The sequence below is a fragment of the Muscardinus avellanarius genome, assembly GCF_963383645.1.
Source record: "Muscardinus avellanarius genome assembly, chromosome: 13".
Taxonomy (NCBI): domain Eukaryota; kingdom Metazoa; phylum Chordata; class Mammalia; order Rodentia; family Gliridae; genus Muscardinus; species Muscardinus avellanarius.
The window spans coordinates 35557185-35569542 of NC_137799.1; positions in this window are offsets into that span (position 1 = coordinate 35557185).

Here is a 12358-nt window from a genome sequence, read left to right on the forward strand (position 1 = left end):
CTGCGGAGGGAGGAAGGGCGAGGCCTCAGCTTCCCAGACCTCAGAAATGGCAAAGATAAGAGGTTCAGTTTGAGATGCACTCAAAACTGGTAAGACAAGGAGAGAACAGGAAAGTTTGTAGGGTTTCAGGGCTGACCAAGTGCCCAGCTGGGCCTGAGCATGCCCCCCACCAGCAGGACCTGTGGTTTTCCAGGGGACCCTTGGGCTCCAGTCCTGTGGGTTGCAGCGCCACCTAGCAGATGTGGGGTGAAACGGCATCATAACCATGGGATGGTCCTTGAGTCTGATAAAGGACAGGCCCATGAGGCCACCAACCAGGGTTGAGGTCACAGAGCTAAGGAAGCAAGAGGCTGCCCTTGAGAAGTTCACCGTCCATCTGGGAAGACAAACGCGGCACCAGTGTTTAGGAAGCAGAGATCGAGGCTGATCTTTCCTGGGGTTCAGGGAGAGCTACACAGAGCAAGCGCTCTCTGAAGAATCTCTTAAGAGATGGTTAGCCAAGCGTGGTGGCACACGCTTGTAATCCCTGCGCTTGGGAGGCGGAGACAGGAGGATCACGCTGGTTCGAAGCCAGCTGCGCTGGCTTAAGAAACCCTGCTTCCAAATAAAAATATAAAATAGGTCTGGGAGTGTAGCCCCGGGGGTAGAAGGGCTGCCAGGAACCCCAGTACCGAGAGAGAGAGAGAGAGAGAGAGAGAGAGAGAGAGAGAGAGAGAGAGAGAGATAACAACTAGAGATGAGGCAGGCAGTAGAAGATGAACAAAACGTCCACACAAGGTACCAGGGACTCAAGGGCCCAGAGGTGTGAAAGAATCTAGTGCAGTCAAGGAATGCTGGAATGCACAGGCCAAGCAGCCTTACGAATGTCTAGTTTAGCTCCCTCCTTTTACACATGAAGTCACAGAGATTTGGGCAAGAAGAGACCTTGGGCAGATTCATATCTCCAGCTAGGTGTGTCCACATTGACTCCATGGCCCCTGACTCTCAGCTCTACACTCCTTGCACTGAGCCCCGGAAGAGCAAGGCCAGCTCCCGGGAAGAGGTCACATCAACCTGGCAGGGCCCCCTCCTGAGGCTGAACACACAGAAGTGAGACAGTACACTCGGAAGCAGACACACTGTGCTCAAAACCATCTTCCCTGGTGGCTCAGTGACTTGGGCAAGTTCCTTAGTCCTTCCAAGTCTCAGTTTACTTATCTGTCAAATAGGAATGATAAGCAGGGCATGGTGGCACATGCTTGTAATCCGTGTTTGGGAGATGGAAATAGGAGGATCGTGCAGGTTCCAAGCCAGCCATGCTGGCTTAAGAGACCCTGTTTCCAAATAAAAATATAAAAAATACATGTCTGGGAGTGTAGCCCAGAGGTAGAAGGGTTTCCAAAAAAAAAAAAAATAGGAATGATAATAGTCCTCACCTCATTTGGTCACCGTGAAAGTGAATGAATTGAGTTAAGCTATTTTTGGGGGGGGGGGGTACTGGGGTTCCTAGAAACCCTTGTACTTCCAGGATACACTCCCAAACCTATTTTTTTATATTTTTATTTGGAAACAGGGTCTCTTAAGCCAGAGCAGCTGACTTCGAACCTGCGCGACCCTCCCGTCTCCGCCTCCCAAGAGCAGGGATTACAAGCGTGGTCTACCACGCCCAGCTAAGTTAAGCTATGTTAATGCTTGGCACAATGCCCAGCACATGCTAAATGCTTGATGCTTCAATAGCAAAGCCTACAATTTTATTATTGTCACTTTTTAAATTGTAATATGAGTGGTATTTTTCTTACTTGGATTATCATTATCTTTACCCAGCCCTTATCACTTGGCTCCACCTTCCTTAGTTTCAGTGACTAGTGAAAATATCACATGAAAATTTTCAGAAATAAATAACTCATAAGTTTTAAATTGTATGCTGTCCTGAGTAGGAAGATGAACACTTGTGTCATCCTGCTCTGTTCCATCTAGGATGTAAGTCATCCCTTTGTCCAGTGTATCCACATTGTATATGCTACCTGCCTGTTGGTCACTCACTAGCTATCTTGGTTACCAGATGGTCTTCTAGGGATATCACATAATTTGTATATAGGGTTCAGTACTACCCATAGTTTCAGGCACCACTGGGAATCTTAGGACATATTCCTCACAGAAAAGGGGAAGGGAACTACTATCATTGATTATTTGCCATTTTTACCGTTATGTTTTACTATTTTTTAAGTAGGGATGACTCACTAAAAGAATTAAGGCTTTTCGATCTGAAGAAGAACAAATGCAGAAGCCACAGTCCTGTTTTCAAAACTCAAAATGCTGTGTGGGGCTAACTAAAATATAAGAAAGAAGAGACAGACCAAGATGGCAGGGACGGCAGCAGCAGCCGGTTTTCAGGAGAGGTAGATAAAACCATCTTGGACTGTTGGAGGAATCTCCCTAAAAAAGAACTGCTCCTGGGCCGGGCGTGGTGGCGCACGCTTGTAATCCCTGCACTTGGGAGGCAGAGACAGGAGGATCGTGCAGGTTCGAAGCCAGCCATGCGCGCTAGCTTAGGACACCCTGTTTCCAAATAAAAATGTAAAAATAGGTCTGGGAGTGTAGCCCGGAGGTAGAAAGGCTTCCAGGAACCCCAGTACCACCAAAAAAAAAAAAAAAAAAAAAAAAAAAGAACTGCTCCTGCCCCACATGCTCAGGAATTCTGGACAACATACTATGTAAGAAAAATGCTCAGGGTGCGTCAGGTGGTGCCTCACATAATCGGGTTGGCTGGCACTGCACGTCCCGGGAGCCAAGGGCACTCCTGGCTACCTCACTCCTCTGCACAGCGCTGGGGATTGGGCACGCAGAACCTGCTCTCCATGGTGAAGCTGTGGGCCTCCGCTCTTGGCGGGGAGATAAAACACATTGCTACTAAGTACTTGGGCCCACAACTCCTGCAAAAGACACATACTGTTTTCTTTTATTAAAAAATATTGAAGAGGGAGGAAGATGGCGGCGGCTGCAGTTGCAGCTGCAGCAGTGACCTCGGCCACAACAGTGATGGTTAGCAGGGGCGTAATAGAATATGCATCCCCCTGAGAAACCCTGGACAACAGATTTTGATTTAATAGCTGATTGGGACAACACACAGAAACATTTCTAGTCATGACTTCCTATCTGAAATATAGGAGAGAGAGTGGAAAATGGCAGAATTAGAGGCAAGACTGCAGCGCGGTGCCCACCACTGCAAGACAAGTGATTTTTGGAGGGATATCCCAGAAGTGATCAGAAAACAGACTGCTCCTGCTGCACATGCACAGGAATACTTAAGAACAATGTACTCTAGGAGAGACCAAGAAGGTGGTGGCAGTGGGCAGTATTCAGGAGAGGAAGACAGATCCAACCAAATCCACCTTCAATTTTTGAAGTAATCTCCCCAAAAGTAGACTGTTCCTGCCTCACATGCTCAGGAACTCTGAACAACATACTATGTAAGAAAAAGTTTTGCAGAAATGGACCAAAATGGCGGTAGCGGCGGCGGCCAGTATTCAGGAGAGTGAAACAGATCCAATCCAATCCACCTCGAACTTTTTAAAATATCTTCCCCAAAGTAGACTTCTCTTGTCGCACATGTGCAGGAATTTTAGACAACACACTATGTAAGAAAAATGTCCAGGGCAATTCAGAGGTTGTCCTGCCCTTATTGCTGGGCTGATTTGCTGTGCTGGGTGTCCCAGGAGACATCAGATCAGGACTGCTGTGCTCCTCTGCTCTGCGCTGGGAGTCAGGGTGTGCTTTGAGCAGCAGATTTTGCTCTCCATGGTAAGGCTGTTGGCCTCTGCTTTCAGTGGGGAGATAAAATCCATTGCTGCTAGGGAATGAAAAATGGTAACCTCTGTAAATGTCATGCCCACAGTGACAGGAACCAGAGCTTGCCATGGGGCAAGGCTGGGTCTGGAGCCAGCGAGGCGGGCCAGGAGCCTGTTGCACAGCAGGCCTGGACCTGGGGGTCTGCTCCACAGCAAAGGGCCAGCTGGTTTCTTCAGCTGTGTGCTGTGTGACCAGGAAGCACTAGAAGCTGTCGCTGTCTCACCTAATTTCTCAACAGATTTCCAGATCCAAGTGACCTCTATTTAAAAAAATTGGTTGTGAGTGGATCATCCTGTCAAAGTTACACACCTTTCAGGCTTTCAGTAAGTGGGAATAAGTGTGGAGAAATAGAAGCTCTAATACATTGTTGGTCGGATTGCAAACTGGTGCAACCACTTTGGAGAACAGTATAGAAGATCCTCAGAAGAAGGAAAACGAACTTACCACAAGATCCAGCAATACCACCTCTGGGTATCTACCAAAAAGAATGAAAACCAAAATACCAAACTAATGCATGAACAACCATGTTCATAGCTGCACAGTTCAACATTACCAAACTGTGGAACCAGCCAAGATGTCCTTCAATGAATGAGTGGATTTCAAAACTATGGGATATGTACACAATGGAATTTTGCCCAGCCATAAAGGAGAACAAAATTATGGCATTTACAGTGAAATGTCACAAAAAATAAGAAATCAGATGCTTTTTTTAATGTGCAAAATATTAGGGAGAAATGGGTAACAGAGGGAACTCTAGATGAAGAAGGGACCCTATAGAGGAGCAATGAAGGTGACCTATCTGAGGGGATAAGAGGGAGGATAAGGGAAACTCTTTAAAGCACATAATGTATTTAAACATATCAAAGTCAATCAGGAAGCCAAGCATGGGTAGGAGGGAGGGGGAGGGAAGGGGTTAGAGACTGGGTAGGGGCTGATTGGGTGATGTGTGCACTTATATCTCCACAAGTTTTTTATACCATTGCGATGTATGACTACAATGCACCAATAAAAATTTATTTAAAAAAAGAAAACAAGGCAGATAAATAGATCAGGCAAAGGTTTTCAACTTAGCATTGAATGTGTATAGAATATAGAAGTCTCCTTTCATGGATAAAATGATAAAAAAATCTGCATATGGGATAATAATACTTAAATGCAATTTAAAAATTTTCTCCCCTTTATAAAATTAAATTTTTATGAAATGTGGGAAAAAGTGAGTGGAAGAGATGAGCCCCAGGAGCCTCAGCAGGGTGCAATAGTCAAGAGCTACAGGGTAATGTGTTTTAGTTCAGTGTACAGATAAATTTTCCTACCCTTTAAGGAGTCTTGGGAGAAAGGTATTTTCTGTGATTGGAAATGTGCAGTCTAAAGCCAATGCGGCCTCCTACCTTGTGCAAGGCAGGAAGTCATCTAATCCCCTGTGCCACTGATGCGCCAAACCTCTAATTGAGCTCTGCTTTCTGGGGAATATGATTTGGTGGGTCATCTGGGAAGACAGCTGTCTATGTTGATAAATTTCAAAGTCATGAGCAATGCTACAAGAAGTCAGGATCCAAAACACATAACCTTGTTTTTTTCAGAGTAATTCATTAGATTTTAGCTGGAAACGTGAGGAAGAGGCCGAGATGCCCACGTCAGACTGGAGACGCCAGAGGATCAGAAGGCAGTGGCCTCACCCTCTCCCCCAAGTGCTGCCTGGAGACTGTCTTCATTCTGAGATGAAGCGAAGGGCTGTCACAGTCCTGATAACCACATAGGGTGTAGAGGTGCCATCTTAGATTAATTAAATAGCAGAGCACATCAAAAACCCACTAGTTGTACATTTATGCAGGGTCTGCCATGTGCAAAGCACTTGGAATTTAAAAGTGAATTCAAAACACCATCCAGACAAAGCTAGAAGGAGAATGGTCCAGGAGGAGCAGTAAGACCTGGACACACCACTGCCACCCAAAGCAAGAAAGGCCTCGTGTTATACCACTGACGTGTGGGGTTGGCCAGCTCCCAGGAGAGGCAGCCCTGGAGGAAGAAGCAACATTCCAGCTGGGCCTTTGGTAACTCATGAGATTTGGATCCAAAGTAAGGCAAGGGAAGGGTTTCCCAGGGAAAATGGCAATGTGGTCAAAGGTACGGGGTTCTAAACATGGCTGGACAGCGGGGGAAGCACCCCACTGTGACCAGAGCCTACACTGTGAAGGCCAGGGTGGAATATGGTAGCAGAGAAGTACTTGGCGCGTAGGCATATCCCCAAGAGAATCAAGTATATACCTCCCCATAAAGGCATATGTGCCAATGCTTGTCAGCTTTGTTCATAACAACTAAGAAGTAGATGGAACCCAACCCATTGGACAAATGGATAAAGAAATGCAGTATCTCTATCTATGCAATGGGTTAGGATTTAGCAGTCAGCAATAAGAAGTAATAAAATATTAATGCTTGCTACAGCATCGATGGACATTAGAAGCATGTGCTAAATAAAAGAAAGCAGGCAGAATAAAACATATATTATATGATCCATTTACACGAAAGGTCTAGAACAGGCAAAACTAATAGTCAGAAAGTAATCTAGAGCTGGGGGTGCAGAAACTAGGATTCAGTGATAGAAGATATAGGGTTTCTTTGAGGGATGATGAAAATTGATTATGGTGATGGCTGCACAACCCATGAATATACAAAAAACTGTTGAATGGTATATTTTATTTTACTTATTTATTGTGGGTCTGGGGAATGGAACCCAGGGGCATTCGACCTCCAAGCTACACCCCCAGCCCTATTTTTTATTCTTTATTTTGAAACAGGGTCTTACTAAGTTGCAGAGGGCCTCACTCACTAAGTAGCTGAGGCTGTCCATGAACTGTGAGTCTCTAGTCTCAGCCTCCCGAACGCTGGGATTACAAGTGTGCACCACCACGCCCAGCCACAAGTGGTCTATTTTAAATAGGGTGAGTTGTTTGGTATCTGAACCATATCTCAATAAAGTTATAACAAAAAAACAAATGGCCCTTTTGCAGAGTCAGTGGGATAAACACTGGACTAGACCACCAGGAACACTTAGCCTACCCCTCCCCATAGTATAGAAGGGGACTTTACAGTCCAGGGAGGAGAAAGATTTGTCTAGGGTCTTGCAACAGGGCAACAGCATTACCAGGACAACATTACCTCTGCATGGTGCTATATTCCTGTTGCTTTTCCCCTCTGAGAGTCCTGCCCCTCAAGCACAGTCCCGGTAACAGCTGCCTGGGGCCTAGGGAAAGAAGTGGAGCCCAAATTTTGTTTTCTAATAGCAGATTTGGAAGAAAGGCTTTCGCTGAGTCTTATCTCCTTCAAATAGTCCTACCAGATGCTCATCTGACAGTCTCTGAACATCCTTGATGACAAGGGGCTCAGAACCTCTCAAACCTCCCCTTCCGCCTTTGAGCAGCTTCATAGTCACAGAATTCTGACTTGCCTTTAGCTGTCTCTGAAAAGGGGTACACTTCAGCCAGACTCAGTAGAGACCATGAAACACACACACACATACACACACACACACACACACACACACACACACACACACCGGGTGAAGTGATTCTAAAGGCAGGACCCTGTTCAACTCTGTATCCCTGTCTCCCAAAATGCGGCCAGATGCAGAGGAGAGTTCAGTTCAATGCTCAGTGAAGGAAGGAGGAAGGAAGCCAAAGAGAGCAACGTAGGATTTATTACCCCTCACGAAGCCCTTCCTTGAAAAGGTTTCCATCCTTCACCTCCAATGGAATCGCCCAAGCATGGCCCTCCACCCATCACTGGGGCCACTCCAGTAGCCCAGACTGTCTTTCACCCTATCTGCAATGGAATTGTCAAAGGCTAAACTTCAGCTTCTCTGGCTCTTGTCATGCGCAGAGAATTCCTCTGTTTTCCCAGGGCACTCTTAAGGCTCCCCAGCCACACTTAGTGCTCTGTTAAAATTGGGTGGCAATTCTGGGTTCTGCTGGACACCAAGCTCAATGGCCCCCATCACTGAAGATGTCCAAACACAACTCATGGCACCTTTGCAGGGGCAATGCCCTTCCCTGGCTTTCATGCCTCTTGTTAACATCAAAGACAACAGAGAAATATTTTGCTAAATTAACATATATGCTTTCATGTTCACTTTTTTTTAACATGTACCCCTTTCCCACTAAAACAAGATCAAGATCCCAAAACACCCAGGACTTGTTGCCTCCAAGAAAAGGTAACATACAGAAAAGTGAAGGGAAGGCAAAGGGTCTGTGTCTGGGCTTTCCAAGTTCATAGCAAAAAAAAAAAAAAAAAAAAAAAAAAACAGTCTTAAAAGCCAAGACTCTGGTTTGGAAGAGTCAGTCTTTTAAAGATAGAATAGATCTGGAAGTGGTGGCTCGTGCCTATAATCCCAATACCTGGGAGGCTGAGATGAAAGAATCTCAGGTTCAACTTGGAGAGACTCTGTTTACAAAATAAAAATAATATTAATAAAAAGAGCTGTGGGTGTATGTAGCTTGGATGTAAAATGCCCCTAGGTTCCATTATTCCTGGTACAAAAAAAAAACAATAAAACAAAAAATCTTGGGTGCAGCAGCACACACCTATGATCCCAGTCTCTGGGAGGCTGAGACAAAAAGATTGCCTATTTGAGGCCTGTGGATGGTAACTTATAAACATCCTGTTTCAAAATAACAAAATAGGACTGGGCATCCAGCTCCGAGATTGAACATCCCTAGGTTCAATTCCCAGTACTGCAAAAATTAAATAGTAAGTATTTTTATAAAAAATAAACTGAAAAACAATCTACCATCTAATATCACCATCCTTGTAGAAAGGAGAAATCTTCGTATTAAAAAGTCAACTAAAGGCTGGGTGTGGTGGCGCACACTTGTAATCCCCGCGCTTGGGAGACAGAGACAGGAGGATCGTGCAGGTTCGAAGCCAGCCTCGCTGGCTTAAGAGACCCTGTTTCCAAATAAAAGTATAAAATATAGGTCTGGGAGTGTAGCCCGGAGGTAGAAGGGTCCCTAGTACCACACACACACACACACAAAAAAGACAACTAAAAATAGAGAACAATTCTTTTGTTACATGTTTTATGACGTTTGTCACACTGGCTTTCTCTTTCTCCTTTTGCTGTGGAACCATGACCAGTCTTCTACAGTCACAGGTTTCTGAAGCCAGGCACGCAGGAGAGGAGGCCAGCCCAGGCGTCCCTATTCACTTTGGATCACCTAGTGAATAAGGCCCTTCCTGCACCAGGAGCATCAGGAAAGCACTTTCTCCTCCTCTCCTGCTCCCTGCACACCGCAGCCCCTCCGTGTCAGGAGCCAGGCTCCTGCAGCATCACCCCACCACCTACTGTTGACAAGAGCAGCTGGGTGTCGGTGTGGCTGTGGGGGTCCCTGCAGACACAGAGCAGAGTGGCAGGTCCCAGGCATGGCGCCCTTCTTCTGGCACACGCAGGTGAGCCCGCTGCCGGTCATGCAGGCAGCCCCCCGGCAGAGGCTGTCCCCCAGACGCCCCTTCAGTGAGCACCAGCTTGCTGCTGTCTTCCATGTGACAGGGATGCCTGGAGCCCTGGTGGCCTCAGTGTCTCCAGGCAGCAGGCAGCACAAACTGAGAGAGAGAGAGCCGCCCTCCTGGCAGGCGGCCCCAGGATAATGGGAACTGGCTGCTCACATGAAGCTTCTGGAATCCCCTCCACTGTCCCGAGGTCTGTGGCAAATAAATCATGGCTCTACATGAAGGCGATCCCAGCAGGGCCCGGCGCCAAGGACACACGTCTGCCTGACTTTCACCCCGGCAGAGCATCATCCCGACACTCCTGCTTGCCCAGCTACCGCCTTGCTCCACGGGGATGGCTGCTGACCACGCTCAAAACCCTCCGCCAGGGGAGAGATGACTGTCTGGGTCCTATTTTTCTTTTATTTTTATTTTTACAAATGGGGCAAGGCTGCATATTTCTGGAAGTGCTCCTCATGAGAGGTTGGTGGCCTCGCTGTCCTCCTGAGCTGGTCTATAGCAGAGTTTTGTTTCTTAGTTGCATTCATTTGATCCATTCATGGGATAAAGGAGAAGGGAAAATAACATTAGATTTCAAAAGGGAGAGTGGAGGCCGAGTCAAAGCTGGAAAGGAGTTTTGAGATCCCCTGACCCAAACCCCTCACACTTCCAGAGCAAAGCAAGACCTGGAGGGGGAGGGAATTGCTCAGGGTCCTCCTGAGAGGACCTCCCTGCAGAGCTGAAACTAGAAATAAGATCTCCGAGGTCAGTCCAAATGTCCTCCCACTAGACCCTGAATGGTCCAGCTCTGCATTTCCTAAGTTGCATGCTATTCGCCTTCTAGAAAGCGAGAGCGCAGGTGCCAACTTGGCTTAGGACGCGAAGAGGAAGGGGGCTTCTGTGAAAGGGAGTGCCTGAGGGGCAGTTACTCACCCACACTTACCTTCATGGTAACAGTTCCACTGAAGGCTGAGGTGACACGGCCCCAACTTTTCATCATGACACCACAAATGTGTTCTCTAAACACCTTCACGTTGCACTCAGACAGGGAAGCTGAAGCTGGACGAGGGACAGGAGGCTAGCGAAAGTCACAGTCAGTGGGCTGGGGTGAGGCCAGCTTGCTCCGGGCACTGGATCAGAACATCAGCAGCCCCGGCAAAGCTAACGGCCCGCCTTGCACTTGGACTGGGCTTGGTCTCAGCTTCCCCGCCGTCAGCTGCTCCTCCAGACCACTCGGTGCCAGGCTGATATTGTGTTCCTCCCGGGCCCCAGAGCTCCGGCCACGCTCACTGCCTGGGTGGTAATGGGACCCTCCCCGCCACCTGATGCCATCCCGCCATCCCTCCACAGCGTGATTTCTGTGTCATGGCCGGAACAGCTGGTGGGGGAGCTGGCAGCCCAGGCTCTGAGTCAGGCCTGGCTCCTGCGGGAGGGTCACCTGCCTCCGGGAGCCTTAGGTTTTACTGCGCTCTCACCATGTGTCACAGGGGACACGCTGAACTCTCCCAAGTGACTTAAGGACATGGGCCAGGTGCCCATGTCCTCATGGGCAGGTGAGGAGAGCGAGACACAGGCGAAGTCCATTTCCTAAGGTGTCTTAAGGACACACAGCAAGAAAGCCCTGTCCCAGCTCCTGCCTCCTGTGCAGGGGAACTGATTGGAACCGGTCTAGGATGCCAGCCCAGCAGAGGGCTCAGTACAGGATAGAGTTGAAAGCGATGGCTTTCCCTGCAGAAAGAATCGAGGGCGTCGGAAGGTAACACTATTCCTGTGCCCTGGATCCCTCAGCTGATGTGAGCCAAAGGACCTCAAAGCTCTTTTTGCCCAAGCTCTTTATGGTAGAAGAGAGAACACAGGGGCCCAGAGAGGGTGGAAGCTTGTCCTAGGTCACAAAGCAACTTAGAGCCAAGACTGAAATCAGTCCTGCTGCTCAGTTCAGTTCTCATCCCACACATGCTTTTCAAGGATAGAGGGACACAGCACACCCAATCCTCAAAGTGTCAGGAGGAGAACACCTCTAGGTTTTTCCATGTGCCCGAGGAGGGTGAATAAGAGCAGCAGGCCTCTGCCGAGCCAGGCATTGTACAAAACACAGCCTATTGCCTTCTTTAGAACTTTTGACAATCTTATAAGTGCAGTTATGTTTATCATCATACAGGACACCGACCTGAAGACCCTCCATGGAACCTCCTAGCCATTTCTTGTCCTTGTTTTCTCCTTATTCTGTTCAGACCAACCAATGGGCAGGTAATGCTGGCCACCTCTAGGGGTTCTGGGACAGGAGTGGGGAGCTGGAAACCGAGGTCTCAAGGCCAGAACATGGACTCTCTGGAAAATATCATCCACTCCCAGCAACCAAAGCTGCAGAACAGCCCAGAAATGTCTAGCCCCCTCCCTCAAGGGGCTCACTCTGCAACCAGGTGGGCTGAACCAGAGGAGCTCCAGGGACCAGGCACAGGAGAGGAGCAGCAACCCCTCTCTCTAATCTGTTCACTACCACAGCAAGACTGTCAGCAGTTCCTCCTCCTCCTCCTCCTCCTCCTCCTCCTCCTCCTCCTCCTCCTCCACTGCCCCACAGCCAGCGGCTGTCATTTGAGGAAGCTGCAATTAGAGCCCTCATGTTCTCTCTCCCTGCCAGCTGGTGAGGCCCCATGGAGCGTGCACCCTCCTGGCACTCAAGCCCGTCTGATGGATAAGCAGGAATACACTCGGAGAAGGAGACCCAAATGGGGAAGTCCCTGGAAAAGCAGCGGAGAAGCTTGAAAACTAAGGGAAGGCTTACTTGGGCAGAAGTTTCCCAAGACAGCCCAGAATGCTTCAGAGCCAAATGGCGGGCACCTGACACATGGAGCCCAGGAGCCTGTGTTGGAGCCCGGCTTCCCCCACGCCAGGCTGAGCAAGGAGCTACATCTCCGTGTGGACCATCTCAATCTCCGGAAACCCTTAGGGTACATCTAAAGGTGAACTCGAGACTCTCTGAGAGGCTCAGTTCCCACGTGTCCAGTCTCGCCCTCAGCCACAGATAGAGGTTGTGACCCCAGCCAAGGCA